The following is a 20,653-nucleotide window of genomic DNA, read 5'->3' on the forward strand; positions in this document are numbered from 1 at the left end:
CTTCCTCCTTCCTCCTTCCTCTCACCCCCTACAGCTTGTATATCCCAGCAAAATCTTTCAGGCAACATAAAATTTACAATGAGGTTACATTATACTTTTCAAGTGAATGATTACAATGAATATAAGTAAAAACATCATGTTTCTCAATACCCCAATACATAATTAAACATTTTACATATTACAGGTGATAAGCAAATTGTTGCCAAAGACACACATCAATTCATGTCTAAGCAACTTGTTATAAACAAAGTGTATGAAAATAAGGTGTTTTTCTCAACAGTTCTTTAACTGGAAGGATGCATTTTTGCTGTTAAAAAGAAAGAATCAAACAGTTTATTATTTATCTCAAAAGGTATCCTTATAAAATAATAAAAGAACCACAAATCTAAACTTTTTTGGGAGATGTAAGGCTTTATTTGACTTACAAGTCAGTTCATCATTGACAGAGGTCAAGGCACGAACTCAAGCGGGCCAGGAACTTGGGAGCATGAACTGAAGAAGAGGCCATGAAGGAATACTACTTATTGGCTTGTGCTCCATGTATTGCTCTGTCTGCTTTCTTGAATAACTTAAGACTACCAGCCAGAGGTGGCCTCACTCACAATAGTCTGGATTGTCCCACATCAATCACTAAGCAAGAAAATTGCCCACAGACTTTGCTGTGGGCCTGTATACTTCTTTAGACTCAGTCTTCTCCCTCTGCTGCTGTGATATATTCAGAGTGTAGTGAGCAGTTCCCTTTCCCACATTTCATCTTAAAAATGTTTTCTTTGTCTTGTTTCTTAGTTATTGTTTTTTTTTTCTTTTTTGTTTGTTCCTGAAGGTTCATGGCCCTCCTGCCATCATACACTTTAAAGAGCATCTGCTTTCTCTCTGCAGCTTTAAAGATGCCAGTGAATGTTGAGTGGCACAACTCTACTGTCCTCTGTCTATTTTGTCCTTTATTTACCTGAGCAAAGTTGGACCATTTTCATGTTCATAGTGTACCTGCTCTCTTATATTCATGGGATATGTCTTGTCTCAAAGACATGTTCAGCTTACAATATATGACTAATTAAAATTACAATAAATTGTTTTCTATGTCTACTTCCATTCCATACATTTCAGTGAGAGAGAATTATTTTAATCTTGATAACTGCTGGGTCCTCAAGCCTTTAAGTTGGGTCTTTGTAAATTCTAGATTCTCAATCAATGTCTATTCATAATCTGCATGAATAGTTTACCAAGAGTAAACCAGGAACTTAATTATATTTTTGTCATTTGACCACTGAAGTAGTAGTAAGAGACCTTTAGGCATAAAGTGAATTTTTTCCCTTACTGTACTCAACTCAACATTTATTTATTTATTTGTTTGTTTATTCCTTTTTGTTAAAATATCAATCTCTTTTTTCTCCTTTTTTTTAAATTAAGAGGTTTTCTATTCATCTTCAAATCAGCCACAGGTTCCCCTGTCCTCCCTCCTCCCACCACCAGCCTTTCCCCCCAACCTACCCCCCCATTCGACCTCCTCCTAGGAAAGGTCTCCCACAGGGAGTCAGCAGAGCCTGGTACATTCAGTTGAGGCAGATCTGAGCACCAAGGCTGTGCAAAGTGTCTCACCACAGGCACTAGGTTCCAAAGAGCCAGCTCATGCACTAGGGATAAGTCCTGGTCCCACTGGATGGGGGTCCCTAAACAGTTTAAGCTAAACAACTGTCTCACTTATCCAGAGGGCCTAGTCCAGTACCATGGGGGCTCCTCAGCTATTGGTCCACAGTTCATGTGTTTTTCCTAGTTTGGCTAGTTGTCTCTGTACTTCTTCCAATCATGGTCTCAATATCCCTAGCTCATGGAATCCCTCCTCTCTCTCATCAACTGGACTCCGGGAGCTCCACCTGAGACCTGGCAATGGATCTCTGCATCTGCTTCCATCAGTCACTGGATGAGGGCTCTATGATGACAGGGTATTCAGCCATCCTATCACCAGAGTAGGTCAGATCAGGCACCCTCTTGTCTAATGCCAGTTGTCTATGATGGAGTTATCTTTGTGGATTCCTGGGAACCTCCCTAGCACTCTGCTTCTTCCTATTCCCATGGTGACTTCATTTATCACGGTATCTCTTTCCTTGCTCTCCCACTGTGCTCCTGATCCAGGTCAAACTTCCTGCTCCCCTAAACTGTCATTCCCCTGTCCCTTGCCCTCTATTACTGGCCCCTCACCCCCAGTTTGCTCATGAAGATCTCATCCATTTCTCCATCACTGAGCAATCCATGCATCTTTCCTAGGGTCCTCCTTACTGGCTAGCCTCCTTGGAGCTGTGGATGGCAGTCTGGTTATCCTTGGCTTTACATCTAGTATTCACTTATCACATAACAAGGGTTACTCTATGATTTGGGTACAATCTCACTACCCCTTCTCTGAAGCCACAATTGAAATGTATTCCAGGACTTTAGGAGAGAGGCTTGAGATCTATTTTGAACAAGGAAACCTGGTTTCTCATGAAACCAGTTTGGCAGTTGATGATGATTCTGTCCGCAATGTGAATGACCATCTTACCTCGAAACTGTACTATAACACTATGTTAATTAAGAATTCAGTAAAAATGAAAAAGCCAACACAAGTACAGAATTTAAGAGATACAGGTATATTCATAGTATGATTTTTAAAGGAAGTGTTTGTGTGTTACGTATCAGTTTTCCTGGAAAACAGATCTCTCAGGTACACGGGTCATAGTTAGAACAGCCTTGAGATCGCTCTGGCACCTTCCATGAAAAGGAAACTCAGGGAATCATTTTTCCTGGTCTGCCCAGAGATTAAGAACTTTAGGAAGCACAGAATTGAGACTGAGGCCCTGGGTTGTGTTTAGAGCCCTAAGCTATGCCCTTGTCCTGTCTCCTCTTTCGATGAGTTGATATTAACAACAGACTTAAATTTTTAAAACATAGATTAAAAATTCAAATGAGGTTTCTATGGAACACAAAAGCTTACAAAGTCAAAAAGTTGTTTAAAGTTCACAGACCTTCATAGAAAAGGGGGAGAAACATTGAAAGATCCAAAGGTGAGGGAGAAACAGAACAAAACAGAGTCTAAGGACATCTCAGTATTCCTACTTTGATGCAGTCACAACAGCTGTGGCAGTCTGGATAAGACCTGCACAAGATTAATCCAATCAACACTGAAGCATCAAGGGGGCAGACCTCATAAGGCTGCACCACTAGCTGATGAGCTATTATTGATAGTTGATGGCTTCTAAGGGTGAGAGAGACATTTTCTCTAATACTGTTGTCTCTGATGAATTGAAAATTCTCCCTCCTGTGGATGTTCCTACATCGATAAACATATGATCAACCCACATTGAACTCAGTGTGCAAGGTATAAATATATGTGGACTGGAAGTGGGAGGGGGATAAGGGATGAGTAGTAGATTTGGTAGGAGTTAGAAGAAGAGTGGGGGGATGAGAATGATTAGAAGCATAAATGAAATTCTCAATTAAAAATATTCCATTTTGAAAAATTCTGTAGATAAACGACAGTAAACAGGACAGTAGTCATTTAAGAAACATCTGATATGTGTATATCTATGTGTCTTGATAATCATGAAATTTAAGAACAGATTAAATATACTTCAAAATATATTTTTATGTCTAAACAAGTGTTAATGAATCACTGTCAGATAATATAAAGTGAACCATAATTAACAAAATTGTGTTAATTTTGACAATTGTGTAAGTAACTCTCCTGACAAACTTCACTGAGAGCTAAAGTGAATGAATGAATGGATGGATCTAGAAAAAATCATCCTGAGTGAGGTGACCCAGACTCAGAAAGACAAATATGGTATGTACTCACTCACAGAAGGATACTAGATGTGGAACAAGGATGACTGGACTGCTACTCACATCCCCAGTGAGGCTACCTGGAAAACAGGAACCCAAGAAAGACATGAGGATCACCCAATGATGGAGAAATGGCTGAGATCTACATGAACAACCTGCACATGAGTGGGAGCAATGAAGGGCGAGGGTCTAGGAAAAGAGAGCGGGAGATCCCAGCTGGATCAAGAACAGAGAGGGAGAACAAGGAATAGGAGACCATGGTAAAGAAGACCACATGAGAAAAGGAAGAAATAAAGTGCTAAAGAGGCCCACAGAAATCCACAAAGATACCCCCACAAAAGACTGCTGGCAATGGCTGTGAGACAGCCAGGACTGACCTACTCTGGAGATGGGATGGCCAAACACCCTAATTGTTGTGCCAGAAACCCCATCCAAGGACTGAGGAATCTGGATGCAGAGATCCACGGCTGGGCCCCCTGGAGGAGTGCAGGGAGTCTAATTAGTGAGAAAGAGGAGGGTTTATATGAGCAAGAATTGTTGAAACCAAGGTTGGATAAAGCACAGGGACAAATAGCCAAACAAATGTAAACACATGAACTATGAACCAAAGGCTTAGGGTCCCCCAACTGGATCAGGCCCTCTGAATAGGTGAGACAGTTGATTGGCTTAATCTGTTTGGGAGGCATCTAGGCAGTGGTACCAGGTCCTGGGCTCATTGCATGAGTTAACTGTTTGAAACCTGGGACTTATTCAGGGATGCTTGGCTCAGTCTGGGAGGAGGGGACTGGACCTGCCTGGACTGAGTCTATCAGGTCGATCCCAGTCCTCGGGGGAGACCTTGATCTGGAGGAGGTGGGAATGGGGGATGGGCTGGAGGGAAGGGGAGGGGGGCAGAAAGCAGGAGAGCAAGGGAATCTGTGGCTGTTATGTAGAACTGAATAGTATTGTAAAATAAAATAAAATAATAAAAAAAGAAAAGAAAAATATAACATTCAATTATGTATGTGTTATGAAGTTAAAATGGAGTGAAGAGATGTCAGAGGCAAGAAATCTTGCCAGGCCTCTTCACTTCTAATTTCTGTGTTAATCTCAAGGCTGTCTGCATCTATAAAACACTTTGAAGAGGGTAGAGGAACCACCAGAAGCAGCTGAAAGAGCCCAGCCTCACACTTCTGTTTCTCTGGTGGTTTTTGCTATGGTCTGTATCACTGTGGGAGGGAAGCTGCTACTCTGTAGACAATAATAAGTTGCAACATCTTCAGGCTCCACAGTGTTGATGCTGAGGGTGAAATCTGTCCCTGACCCACTGCCACTGAACCTGGAGGGGATCCCAGAGATGGACTGGTAAGCATGCTTGATGAGAAACCTTGGAACCTCATTTGATTTTTGCTGATACCAGTGTAAGCTTGTGCTAATACCCTGGCTGGCCTTGCAGGCCATGGTGACTCTTTCTCCTGGAGTCACAGACAAGGTCGCTGGAGACTGAGTCAGCACAATGTCACCTCTGGAGGCTGAAAACATAGGAGAAATATTAGTAGCTCACAACATTGCATATAAAGTCACTTCTAAACTACTTTTAAAAAGATTATTTTATTGTACCAAGTTTCTAAAACAGGAAGTCAAATTCAGTGATGCTGTGCTTCCTAATGATGTAAGAAAATTCTTTACTTAATTATCACCTCCACTTTTTGCCCTCTCTAAAATCTCATACCTGAAACCCAGAAGAACAGAAGCCCAAGGACCTGAGATGTGGACACCATCTTCCAGCTTTCCCTGTGTTTATGTGTGTCATGGCACAACCTGTAGAAGGACCTTCTTATAATATTCTAAAAAGCAGGAACTTAGAAGGAAGAAACACTTATGCAAATGATACTGACTTCATATATGTCCCCATAAAGAACTGCACAAAAGAGCAAGCCTTTGTGCCTTTGGGGAGTCTATCTCCCCCTTCTGGCCTCCTGATAAGATGTTGAGATTTGAAAGAGACTTGTGCATGGATCTCACATACATGGATCAAAATCAGCACAGTCTAAGAAACTGTCTGAGTTACACTCAGTAGTTTGAAACTAAGAGCATCTCTTAACCATCCTCTTGGTTCAGGGTTATGTTGTTTTCCTTGATGTTTCTTACAATATGGGCTGAATCCCATTTCACTGTCTGAACAGTCCATGAAGCACCACAACATATAATACTAAAGAGATATCATATTAATAGTTACCATGGACAAGAAATAGAAAGTCTGGATGTTGTAGGAAAACAAAATGCTACAGAGGGTGGAATGGAAGCCTTATTAAAATTGACAATCTGCCACAAGTGAGAAGAATTTCAAAGGTTGGTATATCAAAATATTTGTTTAGCACTGCCCAGATAAACTCTGAATATTGCTTCTTGTGTGTTTTACCACCAAGAGTGATACAGGGTTATGAGAAAACATTTATGGAATGTTCATACAAATATCTTACCTAGTACATGATTTTTCATGGTATGTAAATGGCACCAATTCTGATGCAGTTTAAATCAGGAGAGAAAATTTCATCAGAAACATTTGAAGAAAGAAGTATTCCTTTCACTGGGCTATGTAAGCAAGCCATGGCATATGTTTTTATGTAAAAACAATGTCTGAGCTTTTTGAAATTCCTCACTATGCACAAAACAGACTATCAAGATTCTAGAAGAGTGAAAGTAGCAGGAAACACGAGCCCTAGTTCAGTGTTGTGGGAGTTCAATAACTGTGGAAACCAATGTGAAATATTCTCAGACAGCTACAAATATCACATGACTTGGATATTCTTCTCCTGTCAGTGTACCTAAAGGACTTTATAGCCTATGACAGACATAAATGCACATCCATGCATTTTGCTGGTTGTGGAGGCCTAAATTACCCTGGGTCAGGGAATCTCCCCTTGCTTTAGCCAGTAGAGCTGCATAAAGGATGATTTCAACATGGGAATGCTTACCAGGTGTTTGCCGGGGCTATACTTGGCTGTGTGTCATGCTTTGATCTTGAAAGTGCAGGTCTTTTCTTCCTCCCATTGGCATGTTGTAAAAAGCCTTTTGAATAAACCTCAAGGTTGTTGGGTATTGATCTTGTCACTTCTGAAGCTATTCTGTGTTTCTGTCTTTCCACTTATGGACTAGGTCTCTCTTTCTATCTAATATTTTATAACCCCTCTCTCCTCCTAAAATCATTAGAATAGGCAGAACATGTGGGAGCAGGACACTCAGATCCTCACAGCTGTTGTATTCTCAATAGCTAGGAAATGAAATGCACTTAAATGTTCACAACAAACTAAATGGAAAAAAAGTTGTACATTTGTGCAATGGATTTTGTTCAGATATAAAGAAACATGAAATTATGAAACTTTTGAGAAAATGGATGGGAATTGGAAAAATTATATTGACTGAATCAGTCTAGTCCCAGAGTGATGTGACCTATTACTCACTCATATGTAAATCAAATTTTTCCATTTCTCTATTTAACTTTGAATACACATACATGTAAGGAGCTAGAAAGGGATCCCCAGATAGGGCAGGTCTTTCAGAAGGGACATATTACAACATGTGCATTAGTAAATTAAAATGCTTTGATAAGAAATGTTTGTTTGTGGTTGGTGTGACAGGTTGAAAAAGAGAAGTGTTAAATACATTAAGATTATTATATAAACAAACTCAAAGAAAAAAAACACATGATCATCTCACTAGATGCAGAAAAGGCATTTGACAAAATCCAACACCACTTCATGATAAAAGTCTTGGAGCGATCAGGAATACAGGGAACATACCTAAACATAATAAAGGCAATATATAGCAAACCAACAGCCAACATCAAATTAAATGGAGAGAAACTCAAAGCAATTCGACTAAAATCAGGAACGAGACAAGGCTGTCCACTCTCCCCATACTTATTCAATATAGTACTTGAAGTTCTAGCAAGAGCAATAAGACAACATAAGAAGATTAAGGGGATTCAAATTGGAAAGGAAGAAGTCAAGCTTTCCCTATTTGCAGACGACATGATAGTATACTTGAGTGACCCCAAAGATTCCACCCAGGAATTGATAAAGCTTATAAACACCTTCAGCAACATAGCAGGATACAAGATCAACTCAAAAAAATCAGTAGCCCTCCTATATACAATGGACAAAGAAGCTGAGAAGGCAATTAGAGATACATCACCCTTTACAATAGCCAAAAATGACATAAAATACCTTGGGGTAACACTAACCAAGCAAGTGAAGGACCTATATGACAAGAACTTTAAGTCCCTGAAAAAAGAAATTGAAGAAGATCTCAGAAAATGGAAAGATCTCCCATGCTCATGGATAGGCAGGGTTAACATAGTAAAAATGGCAATCTTACCAAAAGCAATTTACAGATTCAATGCAATTCCCATCAAAATATCAACACAATTCTTCACAGATCTGGAAAGAACAATACTCACCTTCATATGGAAAAACAAAAAACCCAGGATAGCTAAAAGAAACCTGTACAATAAAACAACTTCTGGAGGCATCACAATCCCCGACTTCAAGCTCTACTATAGAGCTACAGTAATAAAAACAGCCTGGTATTGGCATAAAAACCGACATGTGGACCAATGGAATCGAATTGAAGACCCTGACATTAACCCACACACCTATGGACATATAAATTTTGACAAAGAAGCCAAAAGTATACAATGGAAAAAAGAAAGCATCTTCAACAAATGGTGCTGGCATAACTGGATATCAGCGTGTAGAAGGCTGCAAATAGATCCATATCTGTCACCGTGCACAAAACTTAAGTCCAAGTGGATCAAAGACCTCAACATAAATCCAGCTACTCTGAACCTGCTAGAAGAGAAAGTAGGAAGTAGTCTTGAACACATTGGCATAGGAGATCACTTCCTAAATATAACACCAGTAGCTCAGACACTGAGACAAACAATCAATCAATGGGACCTCTTGAAACTGAGAAGCTTTTGTAGAGCAAAGGATACGGTCAACAAGGCAAAGTGACAGCCTACAGAATGGGAAAAGATCTTCACCAACTCCACATCTGACAGAGGACTGATATCCAGAATATATAAGGAACTCAAGAAATTAGACATCAAAAGGACCAACAGTCCAATTGAGAAATGGGCTTTAGAACTAAACAGAGAATTCTCAACAGAGGAATCCCAAATGGCTGAAAGACATTTAAGGAATTGCTCAACTTCCCTAATCATCAGGGAAATGCAAATCAAGACAACTCTGAGATACCACCTTACGCCTGTCAGAGTGGCTAAGATCAAAAACACTGAAGACACTTTATGCTGGAGAGGATGTGGAACTAGGGGAACTCTCCTCCACTGCTTGTGTGAATGCAAGCTTGTACAACCACTTTGGAAATCAATATGGCGCTTTCTTAGAAAATTGGGAATCAATCTCCCCCAAGATCCAGCTATACCACTCCTGGGCATATACCCAAGAAATGCTCAATCATACCACAAGAGCACTTGCTCAGCTATGTTCATATCAGCATTGTTTGTAATAGCCAAAACCTGGAAACAACCTAGATGCCCTTCAACTGAAGAATGGATAAATAAATTGTGGCACATATACACAATGGAATACTACTCAGCAGAGAAAAATAATGACATCATGAGGTTTGCAGGCAAATGGATGGACCTAGAAAAAATCATCCTGAGTGAGGTAACCCAGACTCAGAAAGACAAATATGGTATGTACTCACTCATAGGAAGATGCTAGATGTGGAACAAGGATGACTAGACTGCTACTCACATCACCAGTGAGGCTACCTGGAAAACGGGACCCCAAAAAAAGACACGGAGAAATGGACGAGATCTACATGAATAGCCTGGTCATGAGTGGGAACAATGAAGGGCGACAGTCTAGGGAAAGAGTGGGAGATCCTAGCTGGATCAAGAAAAGAGAGGGAGAACAAGGAATAGGAGACCATGGTAAATGAAGACCACATGAGAAGGTGAGAAGAGGAGGAAGCAGAGAGCTAGGGAGGCCCACGGAGATCCACAAAGATACCCCCTCAAAAGACTGCTGGCAATGGTCGAGAGACGGCAGGAACTGACCTACTCTGGTGATGAGATGGCCAGACACCCATAAACCCCATCCAAGGACTGAGGAATCTGAAGGCAGACATCCACGGCTGGGCCCCTGGTGGAGCACTGGGAGTCTAATTAGTGAGTAAGAAGAGGGTTTATATGAGCGAGAATTGTTGAAGCCAAGGTTGGATAAAGCACCGGGACAAATAACCAAATGAATGGAAGCACAGTATCTATGAACCAAAGGCTGAGGGGCCCCCAACTGGATCAGGCCCCCTGAACGGGTGAGACAGTCATTTGGCTTGATCTGTTTGGGAGGCAGCTGTGCGTTGGTGCCAGGTCCTGGGCTCGTTGCATGAGTTGCCTGTTTGAATCCTGGGACTTATGCAGGGACACTTGGGTCGGTCTGGGAGGGGGGAATGGACCTGCCTGGACTGAGTCTACCAGGTCAACCCCGGTCCTCGGGGGAGACCTTGATCTGGAGGAGGTGGGAATGGGGGGTGGGCTGGGGGGAGGGGTGGGCGAGAGAGGGAGAACAGGGGAATCTGTGCATATTATGTTGAACTGAATGGTGTTGTAAAATAATAATAATAATAATAATAATAATAATAATAAAAGATTATTATATTATCTCAAAACGAAAAATAAATCGGAGTAGCAAATCATACTTGAAGAACATTTTTAGGAGAATGAGTCATTCATTAAAATGGAATATCTGTTGACTATCATTATGCAGGCATTCAAAACAAGGAAAGATGTGTGTAATCACCACACTTTCTATTAACTATCAGTACACAAGTTTGTAATGTGAAACAACTTAAACAGAATATCAGGTTTTAAGCTGACACCAAAAAGTATCAAAACACAATCATAAATGGATAAACTAAAGTATCACCATCAATGCCTCATTTCATTCTTTTTTTTATTGAAAATATACTTTTCCCCTTATAATATATCCTTATTATGGGTTCCCCCTCATTTACTCCTCCAAGCCCTTCCCCACCTGGTCTTCCATTTTCAGTCTCTTACTAGGAAAGGAACAGGCTGCTTTCTATAATAATATCATATATTAAGATAAAAAAGGAATAACACTCCAGAATTGGACAAAAGAAATAGAAGGGAAAGTGCTGCTGTAGGGCCAGCTTTCAGCAGCTCAGGAACTGAAGAGGAGGTGGGAGTCAGGATTGACCACACAACTGATTTTTTTATCTGAAGGAGTGAAACTTAAATCTCTGGGGCCAGACTAAGAGGGACAACACACACCCACACACATCTTCAACATGTCAAGGTCTCTCCTATTTTTCTTTACCTCTTTCCCATTGTTTACCTTGTATCTCTTTCCTCATGTCTTCCTTCTGACTCCATTCTTCTTCCTTCCTCTCGTCCCCTACAGCTTATATATCCCAGCAAAATCTTTCAGGGAACATAAAAATTAAAATGAAATATTTTTCAAGTGAATGATCACAATGACTATAAGTAAAAGCAGCACGTTTCAAAATAACCCAAAACACAATTAACCATTTTACATATTATATGTAATAAACAAATTATTTCTGAGGACACACTTAAATTCATGTCTAAAAACTTGTTATAGGGGCGGGCTTCGGGAGGATGGAGTATTGAGGCAGTCTGGGCGGCTGCCAGCAGCGCCATGGAGACCGTGCAGCTGAGGAACCCGCCGCGCAGGCAGCTGAAAAAGTTGGATGAAGATAGTTTAACTAAACAACCAGAAGAAGTGTTTGATGTCTTAGAGAAACTTGGAGAAGAAAGAGACTGGCCAGATTGTTGCTATCAAGCAAGTGCCCGTGGAGTCAGACCTGCAGGAGATAATCAAAGAGATCTCCATAATGCAGCAGTGTGACAGCCCTCACGTAGTCAAATACTATGGCAGCTACTTTAAGAACACAGACCTGTGGATCGTCATGGAGTACTGTGGGGCTGGCTCTGTGTCGGACATCATTCGGTTACAGAACAAGACGTTAACAGAAGAGGAAATAGCTACAATATTACAATCAACTCTTAAAGGACTGGAATACCTTCATTTTATGAGAAAAATACACCAAGATATCAAGGCAGGAAATATTTTGCTCAATACAGAAGGGCACGCAAAGCTTGCAGATTTTGGAGTTGCAGGTCAACTTACAGATACCATGGCAAAGAGGAATACAGTGATAGGAACACCATTTTGGATGGCTCCTGAAGTTATTCAGGAAATTGGGTACAACTGCGTGGCAGACATCTGGTCTCTGGGAATAACCGCCATAGAAATGGCTGAAGGAAAACCCCCATATGCCGATATCCATCCAATGCGGGCAATATTCATGATTCCTACAAACCCTCCTCCCACATTCCGTAAGGCCGACCTGTGGTCAGACAACTTCATGGATTTTGTGAAGCAGTGTCTGGTCAAAAGCCCCGAGCAGAGAGCCACAGCCACTCAGCTCCTACAGCATCCATTTGTCAAGAGTGCCAAAGGAGTGTCAATACTTCGAGACCTAATTAACGAAGCCATGGATGTGAAACTGAAGCGCCAGGAAGCCCAGCAGCGGGAGGTGGACCAGGATGATGATGAAAACTCAGAGGAGGATGAGATGGATTCTGGCACAATGGTTCGAGCCGCTGGTGATGAGATGGGCACCGTGCGAGTAGCCAGTACAATGAGTGATGGAGCCAATACTATGATTGAGCACAGTGACACATTGCCGTCACAGCTGGGCACCATGGTGATCAACACGGAGGACGAGGAAGAGGAAGGAACTATAAAAAGAAGAGATGAGACCATGCAGTCTGCAAAACCATCTTTCCTTGAATACTTTGAACAGAAAGAAAAAGAAAACCAGATCAACAGCTTTGGCAAGAGTGTATCCGGCTCTCTGAAAAATTCTTCAGACTGGAAAATACCCCAGGATGGAGACTATGAGTTTCTTAAGAGTTGGACTGTGGAGGACCTTCAGAAGAGGCTTTTGGCCCTTGACCCCATGATGGAACAGGAGATGGAAGAGATCCGGTAGAAGTACCGGTCCAAGCGGCAGCCCATCCTGGATGCCATTGAAGCCAAGAAGAGGAGGCAACAGAATTTCTGACGGCACCAGCCCAGGCCTTTGGTGGCTTCTGGGTTGGGGGTCTGTTAGCCAGCACTTCCGCTCTGTCTTCTCTCCACAGCACCTTTGTGAACTCAGGAATGTGCGCCATGGGACAGGCGTGTGCGGACCGTCAGTGTGCGTCTCCACACGGGTGGACTGAAGGGTTTGGATTGGCGCTTTTAACTCAGAATTTTAGACCCCAGGATCAGAGACTCCTAGTTGAGTGATAGCTGGGAGAAATTTACACCGTCTTTTTGTTTTCTTTCTTGTAATAGTTTTGGTTGCTCTCTGTGGAAGACTTTTTAAAAAATATATAAATATGCACATATATATAAATTATAAATAGATCCCCCACTCTGTGGTGGTGTCTCTGTACAGGTACAGTTTCAGACACTCTGTCTCTTTCCGTGAGATTATGGTACTGTGGAGTAAGAGAGCAGAGGACACTGGGAGGCTCTTAGGTGGTCACTGAATCCCAGGAGTCAGCCTCACCCACTGCAGGGCTTCATGGGAAAATTAGTCTTGGGATGGTCGTGCCACCACAGTGATGAACCTCATAAGGTCATCCCTGGCCTCGGAACCTGCTGGGGACACCAGGGGAAGGCCTGGAGAACTTGAGTTTGCTCCTTGAGTCCTAGGAGAAGCCTGGCAGCCTCTTTGCAAATTAGCCTTTGCTATTGCATCACCTTTCATCCATCCCTGCTCTCCCAGCTGCCTAAAGTCACATCCCAGATACTGCCCAGTGCCTTAACAGGGGACACAATCTGCTGAAAGGACGGCCGACCAAGAGCTCTCCAGCCAACGGGACTGTCCAGTCCAGAAAAAAGAAAGGGGTTTTGTGTGCCTCACTGTTCGTGTGCAAAACCACACGTGGCATTTGCTCTGCGTTTCTTACTACAGGGTAAAGGGGATTGATTGCTTTTGTGTCCATGTTCAATTCATGTGATTGTTTTATTCTTTTCATTCACTGTGGAGGGTCTGGCAAGGGTCTGGGACTCGCTCATAGGAGGCTTAGTGGTCCACAGAATGCTGGAGCTGGGAGGAACCGTAGCTGGAAGGGGTCTGACGGTGTGCTGTGGGGGTGGGAAAATGAGAGGAGGGGTACCATTGCCAATGTCACAGACGGAGTCCGAGTCAGAGCAGGGACCGGAACTCAGGGCTCCTCCCCTGGGCCGCTGAACCAAGAGCTCTTCCCTGAGAGAAGGAAACGACCACTGTTCATCAAGTTGTCCCAGGACTCCTGCTCTTGCCTCGCCTCTTCGATCCTTGAGCTGCTATGGAAGGACCCCCAGAGGAGCCATGTCAGTCTCGGCATACCGGTGGGTTCCTTGCAGTGTCTCCCAGGTCCAGACAAGCAGTCACAGAAGGCCTGCAGCAGAGTAGAAAGCTTTGCAAAGGACACTTACGGAGTTATGCCCTGCACCTTTGGCTCCAACTGCAGTCTGAAGAAACTGGGAAAGACAGTTGCCCTTTTATTTTCTTCTTATCTCTTCTCTCTGATGAGAGCCACGATTGGGTTGCACCTGTGGATACTGAAATTCAACTCCCATAATTGCTTTTGCTCCCTAACCTGAGAGTTGATAAAAAGGAAGGGGATGTTTTCCTCTGTGACCAGATTCTGTTCTTTGCAGTTAAAACAAGCTTTAAAAAATGCAAGAGGCAGCTGATCTGCAGGACTTGGCTAGCAAAGGAACTATGTAGCTCAGAGAATGAGAGGACAATTTGCAGATCTTGCTGGAATGATACATGACAGCTAGCCTTCCCTGGGTAGCAGGTGTCAGACACCGAGCTAGGTGCACGACTCCAGGTTTCACAGGAGTCCTGTGGGCTCATTGAGTTATTTCTCATACAATGAAATTGAATTTGAAAGATTTCCTTCCCACGACACTGGATCTGGATCCATGGCATCACTCTGTGGGGCTAGTCACAAAAACAGGGAAGTCCTCAATGCTTAGAATGAAGTGACCGTGTCTTCTCATGAAGACTACGTTTAGGTATGTGTGGGTTGTTTTTTTTGTTTGTTTTTGTTTTTGTTTTTGTTTTGTTTTAAGGTTAAAAACCAGCTGAATTAATAATCACATCCCCCAGTCAAGTAAGTTTTTAAAAACCCAGAGCACTGAGCTTGCATAATAGCCCATCCTCGGAGCTCTTTCTTCTGGAAGAAAAGTGCTTTGGGCTTGGCCGGGCAGAAGGAGAAAGCCCATGGCTCCCTTCTGAAGCAAGATCCAAAAGCTATTTTCCTGTGACTGTTCTACAGCCGTGAACCCAGATCTGGAGTTTATTCGGTTTCAAGCATCTCTGTATCATCAGTACAGCTGAACAGAGCCTTTTGCCAGAAGTCAATTGTTTTGGATCAAGGAAACTTCCTTGCAGGGCGTATGTGTTGTCCAGTGACAGGCAGGGGAGCAAGCCATGCTTTCCTCGAGGACCGAGGATCCCAGGAATTGCATCTTGATTCCCTGGAGCTTGAGTGTTTGTAACTCAGGCTGACAGAACTCTGGGCTCTCTACTTCTGAGAAGCCATGACCCACACCTAACTTTTCTTTTCAAAAAGCAAACAAACAAAACCTCATAGTCTCTAAACATGGTCTAGTTGTGCTCCCATTCATAAATTTGAAGCACATTTCTATTTTTGATATTTCTTATGTATTTTTTTCTTCAACCCCAATTAATTGGACGAGAATTTGACTGGCTGGGAGTGGGAAGGTTTCTGGGTTAGTGGAATGATGGAAATGGTCATCTGAAGCCTCAGGCATTGAGTCTTGAGTCTTTGACACTGTAGATTAGTAGCACCTGGCAGATGCTAGAAATTTATTTTACCATTTAAAACTCAATACCCCCATCTAATATCAGGAGTGAGAGAGATGGCATCACTTTAGACCCTGCTGATGCTCAGAGACTAATAGCAGAATATTATGAACAGCTGCATGCTAGTGAATTCACCAGCCTAAGTGAAATGGATCGATACCTGGAAAGTTAGGAAGACATGGGCAATCTGAACAGCCCCCTTTCTACCAAAACTTGATAGCTCTGAGAGATACTGGTGTCTCTCCGTTCTGTGGACCAGGAAACTGAGGCTCTGGAAATGCCTGTTCCTCAAGGTCATGCCAGCAGAGTGTAGCAGAGTCCAGTTCTTATGCCACTGTCCTTCCCAGCATACCGTGCAGCCTCTAAAGATTGCAGTTTTTAATTTTGGGGAAGTTGTTCCTGCCCAGAACACACCCCTCACCCTCCTCACCCTTCTTTTGAGCACTGTGTTTGAATTTTTATTAGGATTACATTCATAATCTTTGGAATCCATGTTCTTTGGTCTCTTCCACCAGCCTGCACTCAGATCAACTTGGAGAAAAAAAAATCTTAAATGCTGTTGCTGATGTACAATTTAAAAAATGTGAAATTTGTAGCTTTAATGTTTTGTAACGAAAACTAATGACACTGGCTTAAGTGCTGACTTGAAATGCTATTTTGTAAGGTTTGGATGTAAATAATCAAGGTCAGCGGTCTGTATATGTGTGAAACATAGCTTCTTCCACTGCCGTTGTTTTTAACTTGAGGGACTTGCTGTCTGCTCTTGTGTTAGAGTTGTTCCCCTCATTCCTCCCCAGCACCTGTCACCATTGTTTTAAATAAACTGTCCTTTAGACCACAGACTGTCCCTCCTTAAAAGGGAGGTTTGTTTTCATGCATGTCAGTGCTATACAGTGTTGTTGTGGATGTTGATGCTATTGAGTGTATATTCTAAGGTCCACAGCCAGGAGGGAGGTGAGCTGCTGGACACTGGTGACAGACAGAGCTAGATGGCAATACTATTACAATGAACTGAAATGGACATGAAAAAAAAAGAAGAAAAAAAAAACTTGTTATAGATTAACAAAGTAAGAAAATAATGTACTTTTCTCAACAGTTCTTAAACTTCAGGATGCATTTTGCTATTAAAAAAAGGATCATTCAGTTTATTATTTATCTCGAAAGGTATTCTTAAAAATATTAAAAGAATCACAAATCTATACTTTTTTGGAATGGAATGTCTTTATTTGGCTTACATGTCAGTTCATCTTTAAAGAAGTCAAGGCAGGCACTCAAGCAGGGCAGGAACATGGAAGCATGAACTGAAGGAGAGGTCATGAAGGAATACTACTCACTGGCTTGTGCTCCATGGCTTGCTCTGCTTGCTTTCTTGAATAACCCAGACTGGCACCCAGAGGTGGTCCTGCCCACAATGGTCTGAGTACTTCCAGATCAATCACTAAGCAAGAAAATGTGCCCACAGGCTTTGCTGTAGGCCACTATAGTTCTTTACACTCAGTCTTCTCCTTCTGCTGTTGTGATATATTCAAAGTGTAGTGAGAAGTTCCCCTTTGTTTTTCAGTTGCTGGTTTTTATTTTTTTTGTTCATTCATGAAAGTTCATGGCCTACCAGCGATCACATACTTTAAAGAGCATCTGTTTTCTCTCTGCAGCTTTTAGATGCCAGTGATGGGGGAGTGCCAAATTCTTCTGTCCTCTGTCTATTTTGTCCTTTATTTATTTGAGCAAAGTTGGACCATTTTCATGTTCATAGGGTGGTATCTGCTTTCCTATATTCATGGAATATGTCTTCTTTCAAAGACACGTTTGGCTTATAATATATGACTAATTAAAAATACAGTAAATTGTTTTCTATGTCTACTTCTGTTCCATACATTTTAGTAAGATAGAACTACTTTAATCTTAATAACTGCTGGGTCCTCAACCCTTAGTATGGTGGGTCTATGTAAATTCTAACTGCTCAATCAATGTCTATTTGTATGCTGCATGAATAATTTACCAAGAATAAACCAGGAACTTAATTATATTTTGTCATTTGACCAATGAAGTAGTAGTGTGAGCCCTTTAGGCATAAAGTAGATTCTGATATCACTGAGATAAGTTTCTTTGTGTGAAGGGCAAAATCAGACAAAGGCACCCTAGGTTGCTCTTTACTTGGGTGATACAACTGGTAGTTTAGAAATAGAACACTGGTGTCCATGCCTTCCCAGGGAGTGATAAGAATAGATGGTCTCCACATTCCAGATCATGAGTGTTAAAGATTCTTGAAAAACTGAGACTGAGATGTGTGCAAACTTTTTCATTAGATTTCCTGTGATTATGCATAACAAACATTGGCCTCCAAATTAGGATGACACAAATGGTCCAACAAATGAGATAACTAATCCATCTAAATGAGCTTCAGAGAAGTTCAGAGTAATGGAAGAGATGCCTTCCTCTTATTCACAGACTTGGCTCAGTTTTCATGCTAAGCTCCTCTTTTTCATAGTTTTAGCTCTATAAGAAAATTAAAGCAAACCTATGCTTTTGTCACCACCTAATGTCAAAGCAGCAGAAGTGCCAGCAGGGTAACATAACAGACCCAAGGGAAGTCATGTGAAATTAGTCCTAGTTCACATTAGGTGTGCTGATGAACTTGTAACCTGCTATCACTCTGGGAAATTTGGCTCCATCTGATACAGTCTGACATTCAGAACAATTCAATGTTGGCCTGACACATGATGGGTTTTGAGGTGTGTTCTTTTTATTTATTTTATTTTTTTCCAGAGCTGAGGACTGACCCCTGGGCCTTGGGCTTGCTAGGCAAGTACTCTACCACTGATCTAAATCCCCAACCCCTTGAGGTTGTATTATTTTTTTTCTTGGTTTTTTGAGACAGGGTTTCTCTGTGTAGCTTTGGGCCTTTCCTGGAACTTTCTTGGTAGCCCAGGCTGGCTTCGAACTCACAGAGATTTGCCTGGCTCTGCCTCCCATGTGCTGGGATTAAAGGCATGCGCCACCACTACCCGGCTGATGTGTATTCTTAATTAGCCTTATTAAATAAAATCCTGGAGTCAGATATTAGGGTGAAAGTTGAAAGATCAGAGAAGCAGAGCAACAGCCACTCGGCTTCTTACCTCTAAGAATCCTCAGATTGAATGGGGCTGACATACTGTATTATATTCGTGTTTCTACCGCCTTAGTGCTGAGATTAAAGGCATGCACCACCACTACCTGTCTCTGTTTCTCTTTTAGACTGGTTCAATCTTCTCTAGCCCAGGGTGGTTTTGTACTCCAGATCTTCCTGCTTCCTCCTTCCAAGGGCTAGGATTAAAGGTATGTGCCACCACTGCATGGTCTCTATGCTTAACTACAGTCTAGCTGTGCCTCAGATCTCCAGGCAAGCTTTATTTGTCAGAGCACAAACAAAACAACTTATAACAGGGATTACTCTGTGATTTGGATACAAATCTCACTACCCCATCCCTGAAGCCATGATGGAGATGTTGTATTCCAAGACATTAGGGGAGTGGCTTGAGATCTGTTTTTAATAAGAAAACCTGGTTTCTCATGGAACTAGTTTGGAAATTGATGATGATTCTGTGCCCAATATAAAAAAAAATCGTGGCTCGCCGGGCGGTGGTGGCGCACGCCTTTAATCCCAGCACTCGGGAGGCAGAGCCAGGCGGATCTCTGTGAGTTCGAGGCCAACCTGGGCTATCAAGTGAGTTCCAGTAAAGGCGCAAAGCTACACAGAGAAACCCTGTCTCGAACAACCAAAAACAAACAAACAAACAAACAAAAAATCGTGGCTTGAAACTGCACTAGAATACACCATTAGTTAAGAATTCAGTAAATATGAAAAAGGCCATAAAAGAACAACATTTATTTTAGACATGCAGGTATATTCACAGGATGATTTTCAAAGGAAGTGTTTGTGTGTTAATTATCAGTTTTCCTTAAATACAGATCTCTGATGTACATGGGTAGTAGCAAGAAAAGCCCTGAGATCTCTCTGGCACCTTCCATTGGAAGGAAACACAGGGAATCATTTTTCCTATTCTTCCCAGAGATCAAGAACATCAGGAATTACAAAATTGAGATGACACCCTGGGTTGTGTTTAGAGCCCTAAGCTATATGCCTGGAGCTGATATTAGCAACAGACTTAAATTTTTTTTTTTTTTTTTTTATTTTATAACACCATTCAGTTCAACATAATAGCCACAGAAACCCCTGTTCTCCCCCTCTCGCCCACCCCTCCCCCCAGCCCACCCCCCATTCCCACCTCCTCCAGATCAAGGTCTCCCCCGAGGACCGGGGTTGACCTGGTAGACTCGGTCCAGGCAGGTCCATTCCCCCCTCCCAGACCGAGCCAAGTGTCCCTGCATAAGTCCCAGGATTCAAACAGCCAACTCATGCAACGAGCCCAGGACCTGGCACCAATGCACAGCTGCCTCCCAAACAGATCAAGCCAACTGACTGTCTCACCCGTTCAGGTGGCCTGATCCAGTTGGGGGCCCCTCAGCCTTTGGTTCATAGATCCTGTGCTTCCATTCATTTGGTTATTTGTCCCGGTGCTTTATCCAACCTTGGCTTCAACAATTCTCGCTCATATAAATCCTCTTCTTACTCACTAATTAGACTCCCAGTGCTCCACCAGGGGACCAGCCGTGGATGTCTGCCTTCAGATTCCTCAGTCCTTGGATGGGGTTTATGGCACCACTATTTGGGTGTCTGGCCATCCCATCACCAGAGTAGGTCAGTTCCTGCCGTCTCGCGACCATTGCCAGCAGTCTTTTGAGGGGGTATCTTTGTGGATCTTCGTGGGCCTCCCTAGCTCTCTGCTTCCTCCCCTTCTCACCTTCTCATGTGGTCACACGGTTTGCAGGCAAATGGATGGATCTAGAAAAAATCATCCTGAGTGAG

At 42.4% G+C, this 20,653-nt stretch overlaps 1 pseudogene; it reads left to right on the forward strand.

Moving 5' to 3' along the window:
* The first annotated feature begins 11,455 nt into the window (after nucleotides 1-11,455).
* LOC102907487 (serine/threonine-protein kinase 4 pseudogene) lies at nucleotides 11,456-13,051 on the forward strand (annotated as a pseudogene).
* The last annotated feature ends 7,602 nt before the right edge of the window (nucleotides 13,052-20,653 follow it).

The sequence above is a fragment of the Peromyscus maniculatus genome, chromosome 3 (assembly GCF_049852395.1).
Source record: "Peromyscus maniculatus bairdii isolate BWxNUB_F1_BW_parent chromosome 3, HU_Pman_BW_mat_3.1, whole genome shotgun sequence".
Taxonomy (NCBI): domain Eukaryota; kingdom Metazoa; phylum Chordata; class Mammalia; order Rodentia; family Cricetidae; genus Peromyscus; species Peromyscus maniculatus.